The sequence below is a fragment of the Pan paniscus genome, chromosome 15 (assembly GCF_029289425.2).
Source record: "Pan paniscus chromosome 15, NHGRI_mPanPan1-v2.0_pri, whole genome shotgun sequence".
NCBI classification, from domain to species: domain Eukaryota; kingdom Metazoa; phylum Chordata; class Mammalia; order Primates; family Hominidae; genus Pan; species Pan paniscus.
In genome coordinates, this window is record NC_073264.2 from 64,751,628 (window position 1) to 64,770,146 (window position 18,519).

At 43.3% G+C, this 18,519-nt stretch overlaps 2 pseudogenes; one reads left to right on the forward strand and one right to left on the reverse strand.

Annotated features, from left to right (window-relative positions):
* Positions 1-8,351: 8,351 nt before the first annotated feature.
* Positions 8,352-8,555, reverse strand: LOC112437131 (small nucleolar RNA U3; annotated as a pseudogene).
* Positions 8,556-16,135: 7,580 nt separating this feature from the next.
* Positions 16,136-16,208, forward strand: LOC112437133 (small nucleolar RNA U3; annotated as a pseudogene).
* Positions 16,209-18,519: the final 2,311 nt, after the last annotated feature.

Genomic DNA, 18,519 nt, shown 5'->3' on the forward strand with positions numbered 1-18,519 from the left:
ATATTATTAAAGACTGTATTATAATGTCTATTTTCAGCCTTTATTAAAACAGTTTTAGGACAGGCTTTTCCTGAGTCTATAGAATCCTGAACTCTTCTGTGAGCTAATTTAGCGGTATTTCATTTTTGTGTCTAGCAAAAGTAAAACCATTAATAAATACCAAAAACTTGCTGAGTAGACTTTTCGCTTTCGAAAAATTTTAACATTTTTTTCCTATTTTACATGTAATACAAACTTTCGACTGTAGAAGAAAAAAACATGATTTCGGATGTATGTAATACTTCTACACTTCTAGATTAAAATTAAGTACACTTTACAGAATTAAAGCTAAGCAAAAACTGCTTTCATTACTGATGCTTGTAATTATTGCATTTTTGTTTAAAATATCGAATTATTTTTGTCATTTTTGTATCTTATTTCTAAATGATTAGAGAAGGTTTCAGGTTGTTTGTAAAGGAAACATTACCGATTTAGCTCTTTGTTTTGTTTTGTTTTGGAGACAGGGTCGCTCTGTCATCCAGGCTGGAGTGCACTGGCAGGAGGTGGGATCATGGTTCACTGCAGCCTCGACGTCCTGGGCTCAAGTGAGCCTGCCACCTCAGCCTCCTGAATTGCTGAGACTACTGGCACACGCCACCAAGCCCAGATTTTTTTTTTTTTTTTTTTTTGAGATGGAGTCTCGCTCTGTCGCCCAGGCTGGAGTGCAGTGGCGCGATCTCAGCTCACTGCAACCTCCGCCTCCCGGGTTCAAGAGATTCTCCTGCCTCAGCCTCCCAAGTAGCTGGGACTACAGGCACGTGCCACCATGCCCGGCTAATCTTTTGTATTTTTAGTAGTGACGGGGTTTCACTGTGTTAGCCAGGATGGTCTCAAACTCCTTAGCTTGTGATCCACCTGCCTTGGCCTCCCAAAGTGCTAGGATTACAGGCGTGAGCCACCGCGCCCGGCCATATTTTTTGTGTAGACAGAGATTCGCTATGTTGCCCAGGCTGGTCTCGAACTCCTGAGTTCAAACGAGGCTCCTGCCTCGGCTTCCCAAAGTGCTGGGATTACAAGCTCATGCTCGTTTTTATTCCCAATAAATGAAGAGCGAAATTGGGTGTAAATCATCGATATATTTATCCTTGTAATATTCTATATGATGTAGTAGGTGAAACGTATGGATGGGTGAAGATGACTCTGTGGCAAAAATGCAGAATTACATTTTTAATGCTTTTCATTAGCTAGCATTTTAATGGTATTTTCCTTTTGCCTCTTATTTTAAATCAGTAGTTCATTTAACATGTTAATTAAATGTCATATAACTAAGAATAAACACCATTAAAAACTGAATCAAGGCTACTGTGGTTAGCGCTGTTTAGCTGAATGATAGATTAGCTGAGTGACTAAACTGTGGCCACATTTGGCTGATTTAAATTCTAAGTGTTCTCTCAGCACTTTTGGAAGCTTCTAAAATGTTTCATTTGTTTATTTTTGAGACAGAGTCTCCCTCTGTCACCCAGGCTGGAGTGCAGTGGCACAATCTCGGCTTATTGCAATCTCCATCTCCCAGGTTCAAGCAATTCTCATGCTTCAGCCTCCCGAATAGCAGGGATTACAGGCGCGTGCCACCACACCCAGCTAATTTTTTCTATTTTCAGCAGACACTGGGTTTTGCTATGTTGGCCAGGCTGGTCTTGAGCTCCTGGCCTCAAGAGATCTGCCTGTCTTGGCCTCCCAAAGTGCTGGGATTACAGGTGTGAACCACTGAGCCGGCCAAAATGTTCTATTTTAAAGAAAAAAAATTATTATGTTGAGAATTTTAAAAACATATTTAAACAGGCACCATTACTACCTTTAACAGTGTGAACCTGTGAATCATCTTTGTACTCTGTTGGGAAATAGTTTAAGAAGTGAACTCAGGCTGGGTATGGTAGTGCACACCTGTAATCCCAGCAGTTTGGGAGGCTGAAATGGGAGGATTGCTTCAGCCCAGGAGACAGAGGTTACAATGAATCATCATCTCAACACTGCACTCCAGCCTGGATGACAGAGTGAGACCCTGTCTAAAACAAAACTAAACAAAAAAAAGAACCAAGTAAACTCAAAGTGAGATGAATGAAACGACTCTTGAGATGCAGGAAGAGAATATTAGAACCCTTATTTGTATGTCCTTTTTATTCTCAACATTTTTCTTTACATTTCTGTGTTTTTAAATTTTTTACATATAACAATATAAGCTTTTTTAAAAATCTTTTTTTGTTTGTTTGTTTTTTGTTTTATTTTGAGACAGAGTTTCGCTGTTGTTGCCCACGCTGGAGTGCAGTGGTGTGATCTGGCTCACCACAACCTCTGCCTCCGGATTCAAGCGATTCTCCTGCCTCAGCCTCCCCAGTAGCTGGGATTACAGGCATTCACCACTATGCCTGGCTAATTGTATTTTGAGTAGAGATGGAGTTTCTCTGTGTTGGTCAGGCTGGTCTCCGAAGTCCCGATCTCAGGTGAGCCACCATGCCTGGCCCTTTTTTTTTTTTCTTTAATAGGGGCAGGGTCTCACTATGTTGGCCAGGCTGGTCTCCAACTCCTGATCCCAAGTGGATCCTTCCACCTCGGCCTCCAAAGAGCCAAGATTACAGACATGAGCCACTAAGCTTGGCCATTTTTGCAATGTATATGTAAAAATATATATGTATTGAGTAAGGGGTAAAATTTTTTTGAGAAATATGTGATCAAAACCATATTTGGAGGTCAGTGATTTGGGACATGACAACTGCAATTTGAAGATCTTGTGGGGAGAGAAGTCAAAGAGAAAAACACAAATGTTTTAGTTAGTATCTAATATGAAAGAATGGTATTGGCCAGTTAGCTCAGGTGGTTAGAACTGTGAAAAAATAATCTCAGGACCCCAAAATCACTAAGCCAAAAGGAAAAGTCAAGCTGGGAACTGTGTCGGGCAAACCTGCCTCCCATTCTATTCCTCAATGAGATAGCTGCAAGGATAAAACAACTGCTTACCTCCTTCATCACAATTTGCCACAAGGAAATTCCTTGTGGACTTCCTCCCTACTTCAAGTTATTCCACCTTTCCAGACTGAACCAATGTACATTACATATATTAATTGATGTCTCATCTCCCTAAAATGTATACAACCCAGCTGTGCCCTGAACACCTTGGGCACATGTCCTCAGGACCTCTGGAGGCTGCCGTGGGCACATTCTTGACCTTGGCAAAGTAAACTTCCTAAATTGATGAGGCTTGTCTCAGATACTCTTTGGTTTGCAGAATGTATTGCTGGTATGAAGGAAAACTTGAGTTCTTATATCTAAAGTAGAAAAAAAAATAGGCTGAATGCTATTCTTTAATTTGTCACTTAAGAGCTACTTAGAAAAAAAAAAAAAAAACTTTTTATCTGAAGAATGCAAGCCCTGGCCGGGCATGATGGCTCACGCCTGTAATCCCAGCACTTTGGGAGGCCGAGGTGGGTGGATCATGAGGTCAGCAGTTCGAGACCAGCCTGACCAACATGGTGAAATCCCGTCTGTACTAAAAATACAAAAATTAGCCAGGTGTGGTGGCGGCTGCCTGTATTCCCAGCTACTGGGGAGGCTGAGGCAGGAGAATCGCTTGAACGTGGGAGGCAGAGGTTGCAGTAAGCCAAGACTGTGCCGTTGCACTCCAGCCTGGGCAACAGAGTGAGACTCTGTCTCAAAAGAAAAAAAAAATAAAAACAGAATGCAAGCCCCTTTAAATTATCAGGCCCAGGGAGGCATTTGCAATGTAACAGCATTCTTGTCTCACTCTCTGTTGAACTAAATAATTACTCTTGAAGCCATTTGTTATATAGTCTCTAGACTGACGCCAAGTAGCCATACAATGCCATGCATCCTGTAGCTAAAGAGTGTATAGCCAATCACTAGCCAATGTTATTTCTGTAAACCAATGAGAATTCCTAATGAACAAGTTTTTTAATTGTCCCTTCTCCTGATTCATCCTATTTTCTTCAAAAACTTGAGCCTCTCTCTGTTTTGTTCTCTGGAGCACTGAAGGCAACTTGGAAGTGTCCTGAAATGCAGTCCTCAAGCTTAGCCCCCTCAAAAGTTACTTTTGCCTCAACTTCTTCCTTTTAGGTTGATACTACCATGAAAAAAAATGTAAAGAAATGGTTTTAAATTGCAGCGTTAAGGGTTTAAGTCATTAAGAAACGATTTACCATTAAAAATTATATATACCCACACATACACTCATATATATTGTTAAAATATGCCATGAAGTCCAAATTATACACAATACTTTTAAATAAATAACTAATGAGCTGGGTGCAGTGGTGCACCCTTGTAATCCCAGCTACTTGGGAAGCTGAAGCAAGAGGATCACTTGAGCCCAGAAGTTCAAGACCAGCCTGAGCAATATAGCAAGACCCTGTCTTAAAAAAAAAAAAAAAAAAAAAAAAAGTTGTATGTCATACTACTTGCAAGTTCTCATGCCCAGTCACTGTATCAGGGCTCCATCAGGAAAATAAAATCAATAGGTGACATATATTAAGGGTTTTTTTGGCAAGGAGTTGACATACAGTTGTGGCAGCTCCCTAGGTAAATCTAAAATCGGCAGAGCAAGCCATCAGGAAAGGCAGGCTGGAACTCAGGCATGAGCTGAAGCTGCAGTCTAAAGCAGAATTTTGGCTGGACGTGGTTGCTCATGCCTGTAATCCCAGCACTTTGGGAGGCTGAGGCAGGAGCATTACTTGATCCCAGGAGTTCAAGGCTGCAGTGAGTTAACGATCACATCACTCCATCCTGGGCAACAGTGAGACTCCATCTCAAAAAAAAAGAGAAGGAACAGCAACTCAGAGCAGCCTAAGCTATGTGAAGTATGCAAAACTTGTTAGGCTTACAGAGACATGACTTTTGAGACCTCAGTCATCCCCCACCCACACCAACCCACACTGTAACTGCCCAGTGGATTCACCTTCCCCGCTGCCTAGACAGAGCTGATTTATCAAGACAGGGGAATTGCATGGAGAAAGTAATTCACATAGAACTGGCTGTGTGGGAGACAAGTATTATTACTCAAATCAGTATCCTTGAGCTTGATCAGAGTTTTTAAAGACAATTTGACAAGTAGGGGCTTGGGAAGGGGGAAGTACTGATTGGTCAGGTTGGGGATGGAATCATAGGGGGTCGAAGTGAGTTTTTCTTGCTGTCTTCTGTTCCTGGGTGGGATGGCAGAACTGGTTGAGCCAGATTACTGATCTGGGTCTGGGTGATGTCAGCTGATCCACTGAGTGCAGGGTCTGCAAAATATCTCAAGCACTGATCTTAGGTTTTACAAAAGTGATGTTATCTCCAGGAGCAATTTGAAGAGGTTCAGAGGAGCCAGAGGTTGCATGGTTGCATGACCCGTAAACTAATTTCTAATCTTTTTTTTTTTTTGAGACGGAGTTTTGCTCTTGTTGCCCAGGCTGGAGTACAATGGCACGATTTCAGCTCTCTGCAACCTCCGGCTCCCGGGTTCAAGCGATTCTCCTGCCTCGGCCTCCTGAGTAGTTGGGATTACAGGTGCCCACCACCAAGCCCAGCTAATTTTGTATTTTTAGTAGAGAGGGGGGGTTTGTCCATGTTGGTCAGGCTGGTCTCGAACTCCCGAACTCAGGTGATCCGCCCACCTTGGCCTCCCAAAGTGCTGATATTACAGGTGTGAGCCACCCTGCCCGGCCCTGTAATTTCTAATCTCATAGCTAATTTGTTAGTCCTGCAAAGGCAGACTGGTCCCCAGGCAAGAAGGGGGTCTTTATGGGAAAGGGCTGTTATCAGTTTATCAGTTTATTTGATTTGATTTTTTGAGACAGAGTCTTTCTCTGTCACTCAGGCTAGAGTGCAGTGGTGTGATCTTGGCTCACTGCAATGTCCACCTCCTGGGTTCAGGTGATTCTCCTGCCTCAGCCTCCTGAGCAGCTGGCATTACAGGTGCCTGCCACCATGCCCAGATAATTTTTGTATTTTTAGTAGAGACAGGGTTTCACCATGTTGGCCAGGCTAGTCTTGAACTCCTGACCTCAAATAATCTGCCTGCTTCATCCTTCCAAAGTGCTGGGATTACAGGCGTGAGCCACCGCGCCTGGCCATGTCATCAATTTTGTTTCATAGTCAAACCATGAACTGAATTCCTTCCCAAAGTTAGCTTGGCCTACGTGCAGGAATGAACAAGGACAGCTTAAAGGCTAGAAGCAAGATGGAGTCAATTAGGTCTGATTTATTTCACTGTCATAATTTCCTCAGGTATAATTTCGTCAGTTGTAATTTTGCAAAGGCTGTTTCAATACCCAGGGGCAACTGTTTAAAGACATTTTATTCTGTCCGGGTGTGGCGGCTTACGACTATGATCCCAGCACTTTGGGAGGCGAGGCACATGGATCACTTGAGGCCAGGAGTTCTGAGACCAGCCTGACCAACATGGTAAAACCCCATCTCTACTAAAAATACAAAAATTAGCTGGGCATGGTGGCGCGTTCCTGTAATCCCAGCTACTCGGGCGGCTGAGGCAGGAGAATCCGCTTGAACCAAGGAGGCGGAGCTTGCAGTGAGTCAAGATCACACCACTGCACTCCAGCCTGGGCAACAGAGTGAGGCTCTGTCATCACGACGCTCTGTCACAGCGATGACAGCGTGAGGCTTGACACAGCGATATATATATATATATATATATATATACGTATATATATCATATATATGTATATAATATGTACATATGTGTATCATATGTATACATATATATATGATAAAGACATTTTATTCTTTCTTTCCCTGTAGTTGCCAGACTAGCTGATAAATTACCTAAAATGTTGTTAAAGTTGCAGAGTAGGACCCTCACCCATTATCTTCATGTTCCTGGAATTTGTGATACAAGGAACAGTGTATTGCCAATCAATAGCTTATGTTATTTGAATGAACCAATATAAGAACTGCCCCACTTTTTAAAACCCACCTGAATATATGCTGCTAATCAGAGCATATATTCAAGGCAACTTGAATCTGTGTCTTCCAGGTTGCAGTCCTCAAATTCGACCTAAATAAACTCTACTTATATTAATTTTTGCCTCACTTTCTTTAGGTTGACAGTCTTATATTTGTGGGAGTGAGTCAGTATAAGCATACAAGATGTACAAACTAATCCTATTTTCCCCTCTTTTTTTTTGTTTGTTGTTGTGGTAGGGTCTTGCTCCATAGCTCAGTCTGGAATGCAGTGGTCCAATCTTGGCTGAGTATTCCCCCTCTGTTAAAATACATTTAAAAGGAACAGCCCTAACCTCACACTCCATTCCAGCCTGGCTCTCTAACTTTCTGCCTCATTCCACTGGCTAGTCCTTAAGACCCTGACCTAATACTCTCTTTTTGAAGTCTCTGGCTCCGATCTTAAGCACCATATTCTTTTGCCCAAATCTGGAATCCCAGGGCCTCTTGAAGGTTTCCCAATACATGTAAGGCCCACTCCTAGGCATGCATGCATGCCTCTACTACGTAAGGAGTACTTCTGGAAGCCACCAGCTCTAGAGTTTCTGAAAATGTCAACAAGACTGCCTTTGAAACCAGAGGGTGGGTGGTGGTGAGAACATCCTGTGAAGGGTGCCAGCTGGTTTATACCAGTCAGTGTGCCAAACTGCTCTTCTAAAGATAAGAGGTGGTGCTGTTTTAATTCCTTCAGTTTTAAGATGCACTTTACTATTACCCTTTTTAGTTTAGAAAGAAGAAAGTTGACGAAGAGGCAGGGCTAGCTCTGAAACCGATAATTATGTTAATCAAAAATCCCACCCACCTCCAGAAAACCTTTTCACAGAGCTGCCAAAAGTGGTGAATTGATTGGTTTAAGCTGTATGTTCTCTTCATGCCACTTTCTTTTTTTTCTTTTTCTTTTTCTTCCTGCCACTTTCAAGCTAAAAGAGTGAACAAATAGTAAAATAGCTACACTAAATGGAGTTAAGAGGAGAAAAAAGGAAAGCCAGACTATCTGACAAACCAGTGTCTGGGTCTTCTATTTAAGAATTAGAGGCCAGAATTCCAGCACTTCAGGAGGCCAAGGTGGGTGGATCACCTGAGGTCAGGAGTTCAAGGCCAGCCTGGCCAACATGGTGAAAGCCTGTCTCTACTAAAAATACAAAACTTAGCCTGGCATGGTGGCAGGCGCCTGTAATCCTAGCTACTTGGGAGGCTGAGGCAGGAGAATCACTTGAACCCTGGAGGCAGAGGTTGCAGTGAGCCAAGATTGCGTCATTGCACTCCAGCCTGGGCAACAAGAGAGAGACTCCGTCTCAAAAAAAAAATAAAAAATAAGAATTAGGACCATACTTTTATTTTATTTTATTATTTTTTAGACAGGAACCACTCAGACTGCATCCTTTCTTACTCTCCTGCAGGAAGAGAATGATCATGAAGGGCAAATGGCAGTGAAGCAAGAAGAGCTGGCTTCAGGCTCAGAAGAGAATGCTGTGCCTCTTCCTCATGGTTTGCGGTGCCCTGCATGTTCAGAGAAACTTCTCTAGTAATGAATGAACTATAGAAATGATCCCTGAAAATATGGTCTTGATACTTTATTTTTGTGGTGGTTTTTTTTGTTTTGTTCTGTTTTTGATGGAATTTTGCTCTTGTTGCCCAGGCTGGAGTGCAATGGCACGATCTCCACTCACTGCAACCTCCACCTCCCGGGTTCAAGCAATTCTCCTGCCTCAGCCTCCCAAGTAGCTGGGATTATAGGCATGTGCCACCATGCCCAGCTAATTTTGTATTTTTAGTAGAGACGGTTTCTCCGTGTTGGTCAGGCTGGTCTCGAACTCCCTACCTCAGGTGATCCACCCGCCTCGGCCTCCCAAAGTGCTGGGATTACAGGGGTGAGCCACTGCGCCAGGCCAGGGCCAAAAGGAGCAGCTTGGGATCCTTATTCTGTGAAAAGAAGTTCACTTCTTTCTTAATTAAGATTTTATGCTGGGCAAGGTGGCTCACGCCTTTAATCCCAACACTTTGAGAGGCCAAGGTGGGCAGATCACTTGAGGTCAGGAGTTCGAGATCAGCCTGGCCAACATGGTGAAAACCCGTCTCTACTAAAAATACAAAAATTAGCTGGGCATGGTTGTGCACACCTGTAGTCCCAGCCACTCAGGAGGCTGAGGCACAGGAATCCCTTGAACCCAGGAGGCAGAGGTTGCAGTGAGCCAAGATTGTGCCACTGCACCCCAGCCTGGGCGACAGAGCAAGACTCCATCTCAGACAAAAAAAAAAAAAAGATTTTAAAATACCTATTTGCCAATTCATATGTAGTTGATTTGGAGCATGTACTAAAAGATTGGTTCTAAATATACATAAATTAAGAGCTAAGAAAGTTATTGCTAAGCTAAATTCAACCAATTACACTGTTTTTTTCTGCTCTCTCCTTGCACCTATTTTATTCTAATTCTGTTTGTCAGGCTACTTACTTTTATAATCTTTTTTAGTGTGGAAACAGTAGAAAAAAGGTAAAGAAAAATGATATCATGAACACTTGTTTTTAATTTAAAAAAATTTTTTAAAATAGAGACGAGGTCTCACTATGTTGCTCAGGTTGATCTCAAACTCCTGAGCTCAAGCAATCCTCCCTCTTTGGCCACCCAAGGTGGCGGGATTACAGATATGAGCCATCACAGCAGGCCCAAAGCAGATGTTGTAATAAGCACTATTACTCAAAGCTAGATATGTGATTTTGAGCAAGGTATTTTATTTTCCTCTAAACTCCAAATTACTCATCAAGTGACAATGTCGCTTGTTCAGGGGTTTTATGAAAATTAAGTAACAATAAAAGTAAGATAGCACAGTGTAGGCATTCAGGAATTATAAGTTGAAGTTCCAACTCTTCCTCTACCTATACCCCTTACTTTGTGAGATTACAGGAAGGATGACAAAAAAGGATATGTTGGGGTCTTTTTTGTTTTTTGTTTTTTTTTTGAGACAGAGTTTCACTCTTGTTGCCCAGGCTGGAGTACAATGGTGTGATCTCAGCTCACTGCACCCTCCACTTCCCAGGTTCAAGTGATTCTCCTGTCTCAGCCTCCCGAGTAGCTGGGATTACAGGTGCATGCCACCACGCACAGCTAATTTTTGTATTTTTAGTAGAGTTTCATCATATTGGTCAGACTGGTCTCGAACTCCTGACCTCAGGTGATTCACCTGCCTCAGCCTCCCAAAGTGCTGGGATTACAGGAATGAGCCACCACGCCTGGCCTTTGTTGTTTTTTTTGAGACAGAGTCTCCCTTTGTTGCCCAGGCTGGATGGAGTGCAGTGGCACGATCTCGGCTCCCTGCAACCTCCGCCTCCCAGGTTCAAGTGATTCTCCTACCTCAGCCTCCTGAGTAGCTGGCATTACAGGTGCGCTATCACACCCAGCTAATTTTTGTATTTTTAGTAGAGACGAGGTTTCGCCATGTTGGCCAGGCTGGTCTCATACTCCTGACCTCAACTGATCCACCCACCTCGGACTCCCAAAGTGCTGGGATTACAGGTGTGAGTCACCGCACCCAGCCCAAAAAAGGATATGTTTGCTGAGTCCTTTAATTGTTGAAAATGAACCTTGAAAAAAAGAAAAATTAATGATAGGACTAGGAATGTATACCAGCCAGGAGGTAGAATTAAGAAAGTTTAAATGCAATAGATGAAAACTATATGCAGGCTGGGCCCAGTGGCTCACGCCTGTAATCATAACACTTAGGGAGGCTGAGGCTGATGGATCACTTGAGCTCAGGAGTTTGAGACCAGCCCGAGCAACATAGTGAAACCCCATCTCTACAAAAAAAATACAAAAATTAGCAGGGCATGGTGGCTCATGCCTTTACTCCCACCTACTTGGGGGATGAGGCAGGAGGATTGCTTGAGCCCAGGAGGCAGAGGTTGCAGTGAGCCCAGATCTCTCCACTGTACTCCAGTCTGGGCGACAGAGTCAGATCCTGTCTCAAAACAAAAAAGAAGAAAATTATAGGCAAAGAAATGTAGATTTCTTTTATTTAATATTTAAAAGAGAGTTGTTGTGAAGTTGATATGAATTTATGTGAAATAAGACTACCAAGGCCGGGCGCTTGGCTCATACCTGTAATCCCAGCACTTTGGGAGGCCAAGGTGGGAGGATCACTTGTGGTCAGGAGTTCGAGACTAGCCTGGCCAACATGGCGAAACCTCGTCTCTACTAAAAATACAAAAATTAAGTGGGTGTGGTAGCGCACCTGTAATGCCAGCTACTCAGGAGGCTGAGGCAGAAGAATCGCTTGAAACTGGGAGGTGGAGGTTGCAGTGAACTGAGATCGCGCCACTGCACTCCAGCCTGGGCAACAGAGCAAAACTCCATCTCAAAAAAAAAAAAAAAAAAAAAAAAGACTACCAGACTGATGTGGTATTTTTAGGATTTTTTTTTTCCTTTGTTTTTTTTTGAGATGGCCCAACCTCTTCTTTTTTATCATATGATCTCTAACTGATGTATGTGACACAATAATACAAAACTATTTGAGCTATAAAAGAAATATGAAAGGCTTCTGTTTTCTTTTGTAGGCCTTCTGGAACTTTTGCCTCAGACTCAAATACCAATGACTCCTAATCATACCAATATCCCTACTCATTGCCTACTTGTTTCTGGATTTACATATTATTTGACTCTCTCATCTCATATCCTAGAGAAGTATTTAGTAAGAGTTGGATCTGGCCAGGTAGGGTGGCTAACGCCTGTAATCCTAGCACTTTGGGAGGCTGAGGCGGGTGGATCACCTAAGGACAGGAGTTGGAGAGCAGCCTGGCCAACATGGTGAAACCCCGTCTCTACTAAAAATACAAAGATTAGCTGGGTGTGGTCGTGGGCACCTGTAATCCCAGCTACTTGGGAGGCTGAGGCAGGAGAATTGCTTGAACCCTGGGGGCGGAGTTTGCAGTGAGCCAAGATCGTGCCACTACACTCCAGCCTGGGCAACAGAGTGAGACTCCATCACAAAAAAAAAAAAAAAAAAAAGTTGGATTTAATTTTCTAAGCATTAGGTTAAAATATTTTTGCTAGATAACACGGTGTCCTAAGATAAGCCAAGCATTATAAAGATGGCTCTGATGATTGCCAGGAACGTATTATGTATGCAGTAACAATAACACATTGCAATAAAGCCATGTTTTCTCCCATTTTTAAAAACATGTTTTGATGATGAAGGATATAAAATACAGAGTCACAGTGAAAGCCTGCAGCTTGAGTACGTTTGTAATCAGTTGATTACAGATGATTGCTATGAGGCTAATGAAGTGAAATTTACTCCTAGGTTTGAGAGTAGATGATAAAAGGAACATTAAGGAGATTATAGTCTCAATCATGAACATATTCACCTAATTAACATTTTCCTACCTTTGAATTTAAATATCAAAAGTAGATACGTGATAGTTGTTGATTTGTAATACAAAATTTACTACTTTTGATAGTCATTTCTCACTTAAGCTTGTAGCATGTAATAATTTTTTTTCCCACAAATCTTTTCCTACATTAAAAAAATATACATAAAAAACTTGGCTGGGCATGGTGGCTCTCGCCTGTAATCCCAGCACTTTGGGAGGCCGAGGTGGGCAGATCACCTGAGGTCATGAGTTCAAGACCGGCCTGGCCAACATGGCTAAACCCCATCTCTACTAAAAATACAAAAATTAGCCAGGCGTGGTGCCGCATGCCTGTAGTACTAGCTACTCAGAAGGCTGAGGCAGGCTGAGAAGGCTGAGGCAGGCTGCAGTGAGCCAAGATCATGCCACTGCACTCCAGCCTAGGCAACAGGGCGAGACTCCGTCTTAAGGAAAAAAAAAAAAAAGCTTATTTGGGTTGGGCACAGTGGCTCACGCCTATAATCCCAGCACGTTGGGAGGCCATGGTGGGCGGATCACTTGAGGTCAGGAGTTTGAGACCATCCTGGGCGAAATGGTGAAACCCAGTCTCAACAAAAAATACAAAAAACTAGCTAGGTGTGGTGGCGCTTGCCTGTAGTCCCAGCTACTGGGGAAGCTGAGGCATGATCACTTGAGCCTAGGAGGCAGAAGCTGCAGTGAGCAGAGATTGCAGGATTACACCACTGTACTCCAGCCTGGGCAACAGAGTGAAACTCTGTCTCTAAAACAAACAAACAAAAAACCTTATTTGACTACTTCTTGAAGCAAAATGCGCAGTGAAAAGAAAACTGTTTCTTTCAAAAAACAAAATCATAAATATATACCTAGTATAAGCGGGATAAATTATACCCTTTGTCCTCAGCCCCTGCGAGAATGCTCAGGGCAGAAGATAAATCTCCCTCTTTCCCCATACAGATGCCTTAACTACCTATTTGATCAGCTAAGATAAGGAAAAGCAAGGATTTCAAAGCCTTGCTGGGTCCTTGAGTATTAGATGATAGCCCTGCAGGTAGAAGACTCTGTAACATGAAACTATCATTATGGTTCTCATTCCTTATGTGCAAGTAGGCCTCTGGGCGTGATTAGGAAATTGGAGGATAAAAAATGAGGAACAGAAACCACTCTGCACAAATAACATAAAGTACTACATTACATGGAATGTGTTTTATTTAGAAAAATATTTCTCTTTAACGTGATTCACTCAAGAGATGTTATTCATCACCTATTATGCGCCAGGTATATTCTGAGTCCTGGAGAGACAACATTTAGCAAAGTCCCTGCCCCCATGTAGTTTATTTTCTCGTGGGCAAACAGACAATATCTATTATTTTTATTAAAAACAATGTAAGGTAATTTCAGCCAATGATAAGTATGCTGCTGGGTGGGATATTCAAAATATTTAACACAGGTATGGCCAGCTTGGTGTCACATCTTCATGTTCTCTCTTGTATTTGCTGTCTTCCTTCCTGCCTCACTTTCCTTTCCTGCTCACTCCAACTTCCTTGACATTGAACTTCCCAAAAAAGTGTTAGTATATAAGCTTTAGTTTGTGATTGTGTTCCCATATACTCCCCATCTTACCCCCACATCACCTCCAATTAGAACATAGGCCAACCTTAGCTTCTTGTGACAAGTGTTATACTTTTAGTTGCTGGATCTTGGGAAGGTCTAGGAGATGCTGGGATAGCAAGATCAGGGGATGTCTTGGGAAATACCACACCATCCTCTAGTTCTCCTCCATCCCAGTTCTCTTTCAGTCCCTTTGATTCTCCTGAATGTAAGTGTCCCAAAGTCCACAAAAAACTTCTGTGTTCCCTCTTTTAGTGGCTTCACCATCCCAGTCAACCACACTAAAAGACTTAACATCACTTTTGACGCTCAACCTAATCCTCTGCGCTTAGTCACACATTCATAGCACTGTGTGGCGAAGAAAAAGCGTTTTCATGCACTCTTGCTCTCCCTCTGGATAACACCCTAATTCGGCCTGTCATTATGATTTATTTGGATTTTGCAATGGCTTGAAACCAACTTTGCATGCCTCCATTTTCCACCTCTTCCAGCCCTTTGTATTAATAGCACCAATGTTTTAGTGCCTTAAAATATCCGGCAGATCACTTGATGTCAGGAGTTCAAGACCAGCCTGGCCAACATGGTAAAACCCCACCTCTACTAAAAATAAAAAAATTAGCTGAGTGTGGTGGCGTGCGCCTGTAGTCCAAGTTACTCAGGAAGCTGAGGCAGGAGAATCGCTTGAACCCGGGAGGCAGAGGTTGCAGTGAGCCGAGATCGCGCTAGTGCACTCCAGCCTGGATGACAAAAGTAAGACTCTGTCTCAAAAAAAAATAATAATAAATAATAAATAAATAAAAAGACGAAATCCTTAACTCTCCTACAATGAACTTTTGGTTTAAATAGTGGAGTGCCATAAGAGCGTCTCACTTCTTTCTCCCATTTTATTTTTTCTTTTCTTTTCTTTTTAGATGGAGTCTCACTCAGTCACCCAGGCTGGAGTGCAGGGGCATGATCTTGGCTCACTGCAGCCTCCCTCTCGGATTCAAGCAATTCTTTCACCTCAGCCTCCCGAGTAGTAGAAACAGGGTTTCACTATGTTGGCCAGGCTGGTCTCGAACTCCTGACCTCAAGTGATCTGCCCAACTCAGCCTCCCAAAGTGCTGGGATTACAGGTGTAAGCCACTGTGCCCGGCTTTTCTCCCATTTTCTTATTTATTTATTTATTTATTTTAAATTATTTTTCATTTTTGTGAGACGGAGTTTCGCTCTTTCGCCAGGCTGGAGTGTAGTGGCACGATCTCGGCTCACTGCAGCCTCCGCCTCCCGGGTTCAAGCAATTCTTCTGCCTCAGCCTCCTGAGTGGCTGGGACTACAGGCAAGTACCACCAGGCCCAGCTAATTTTTGTATTTTTAGTAGAGATGCGGTTTTACCATGTTGGCCAGGATGGTCCCGATCTCTTGACCTCGTGATCTGCCTGCCTCGGCCTCCCAAAGTGCTGGGATTACAGGTGTGAGCCATCGCACCCGGCCTTTTTTTTTTTTTTTGAGATGGAGTCTCATTCTGTCGCCCAGGCTGGAGTATAATGGTGCGATCTTGGTTCACTGCAACCTCTGCTTCCCGGGTTCAAGTGATTCTCCTGCCTCAGTCTTCTGAGTAGCTGGGATTACAGGTGTCCGCCACCATGCCCAGCTAATTTTTGTACTTTTAGTAGAGACAGGGTTTCATCATGTTGGCCAGGCTGGTCTCAAACTCCTGACCTTGTGATCTGCCCACCTGGGCTTCCCAAAGTGCTGAGAACACAGGTGTGAGCCACTGCACCCGGCCTTTTCTCCCATTTTCTAAGGTGGCCATAAAAAATTTTCTTTTCTTTTTTCTTTTGAGACAGGGTCTCACTGTGTTGCCCAGGCTGGAGTTCAGCGGCACAATCTGGGCTCACTGCACACTCCACCTTTGGGGCTCAAGCGATCCTCCCACCTTACCTCTCAAGTAGCTGGGACTAGAGGTATGCAACACCACGCCCAGCTATTTTTTTGTATTTTTAGTAGAGGCTGGGTTTCACCATGTTGGCCAGGCTGGTCTCAATCTCCTGACCTTGTGATCTGCCCGCCGCAGCCTCCCAAAGTGCTGGGATTACAGGCGTGAGCCACTGCACCCAGCCTGTATTATGTCTTTTTAAAAATTTAAACATGTATTACCTTGGGAAAAAATTAATATTAATAAGAAGAAACCTTTAGACTGTACTTTCAGGGATCATTTCTGTAATTCGTTACTAGAGAAATTTCTCTGAATGTGTAGAGCAGTTTTTTTTTTATTATTTTAAATAAAATTAAAAAAAAAAAAAAACTGGCCGGGTGCCGTGGCTCATGCCTGTAATCCCAGCACTTTGGGAGGCCAAGGCAGGCGGATCACGAGGTCAAGAGATCGAGACCATCCTGGCCAACATGGTGAAACCCCGTCTCTACTAAAAATACAAAAATTAACTGGGCGTGGTGGCTCATGCCTGTAGTCCCAGCTACTCGGGAGGCTGAAGCAGGAGAATCACCTGAACCCGGGAGGTAGAGGTTGCAGTGAGCCGAGATTGCACCACTGCACTCCAGCCTGGTGACAGAGCGAGACTCCATCTCAAAAAAAAAAAAAAAGAAACTTTCTAGCTTCCCTGTTCCCTTTTGCCTACATGACAAGGCTTAAATCGCCACATCGCGCTCTTTTAAATTGGGCCTCAGCCTGCCTTCTGAGCTCATCTGACAGCCTTCTCCCCAGCTTCGCCCATGCCAGTCACACATTTCTTTAAGGAAATATATTGAGCACCTACGGTATGCTAGTGGGTATAGAAACATGAATAAGACATCCTTAGTTCCTCAATGAATTATCTAATGGCAGAAACAGATGCATAAAAAGTAAATACACTTCAGTGGATTCGATGCTGAAATAAAAGCAAAGACGATGGCCTCTTCTATGGAAAGGCAAAAAGCAACACTTTGCCCCAGTTTGTCTGTCATTTCTGGCTCCAGGCCCTTGATAATGCTGGTTTGTTTGGTTGAGGTTTTGTGTGTGGGTGGCTGTACAGAAGGACAACATGACATTTTCTCTTACCAGTCCTGCCCTCTCCCTCCCGCAAGAAACAAAGGCTTTTTCTTCCTTGCTCACCAATCAGTTTGTCCATTATGCTGTGATTCTATTTCAGTCAGGATGCGTTATGAGACAGTAATTAAGAAGGCCAGGCCGGGCACAGTGGCTTACGCCTGTAATCCCAGCACTCTGGGAGACTGAGATGGGTGGATCACCTGAGGTCAGGAGTTTGAGACCAACCTGGCCAACATGGTGAAACCCCGTCTCTACTAAAAATACAAAAATTAGCCGGCTGTGGTGGTGGGTGCCTGTAATCCCAGCTAGTTGGGAGGCTGAGGCAGGAGAATTGCTTGAACCCGGGAGGTGGAGGTTGCAGTGAGCCGAGATTGTGCCACTGCACTCCAGCCTAGGCAATACAGTGAGACTCTGTCTCAAAAAAAAAAAAAAAAAGGTAATTCAAGAATATTTCATGGAGACTTTGGGACCTGAACGGGGGTTAAAGGATGGATAACAGCCAGATGGCAGGAGTGGCCAGTGCAAAAAATTTATCTTTGGGAAAGAGCACATGCATGGGGACTAGTGAAGCAGTCAGCCTGGCTGCAGAGGTGTTGCTAGTTAATGGGAGATAAGGTTGGTACATGGGATAAAGTTATGGGCATGAACACAGGCACAGGTGTTTATATCTGAAGTAAACAGGGACTCTGTAGGCTCTTGAGCAAAAATAACATGATAAAATCAATATAAAATCAATACTTGAACATTAGTGTGAAAGTTAGCAGGATGCAAAATGAATTCCTGGTGTGCCTCCTTCCCAAACTCTCCACACTGGATTAGCCACCACACTTGGCATGGAGCTAAATGAAGACTATCCCTCTAAGTTTTAGCAACGAAAGGGAAAAAAGAGTCAATGGCTGCCTATAAAGAGCAGCAGGGTTAAACAAAGATAAATTTGAAAAGAAGAGCAGATTTGGAAGAAAACAGCAATATTCAGTTTTTAATTCACCAAATATTTATTGAGCCTCTAGTACATGCAAAACACTGCTAAGTACTGTGCTGAATATACACTTCCTCTTTTCAAGGAGAGAGTAATACAGGTACACAGCTCTATCATGGAATGCAAGAATGCTGGGAGAATAGGAAGAGAGTATTCTAGACAAGTGGCTCTCAAACTTTTTGGTCTCAGGACCCCTCCATACTCTTAAAAATTATTGAAGGCCTCAAAGAGCTTTTGTTTATGTGGGTTTTGTCTATCTATCGATATTTTCAATATTAGAAATTAAAACAAAAATCTGGCCGGGAGCGGTGGCTCATGCCTGTAATCCCAGCACTTTGGGAGGCCAAGGCAGGCAGATCATGAGGTCAAGAGATCGAGACTATCCTGGCCAACATGGTGAAACCCTGTTTCTACTAAAAATACAAAAATTAGCCGGGCATGGTGGCACACGCTTATAGTCCCAGCTACTTGGGAGGCTGAGGCAGGAGAATCGCTTGAACCCATGAGGTGGAGGTTGCAGTGAGCCGAGATTGAGCCACAGCACTCCAGCCT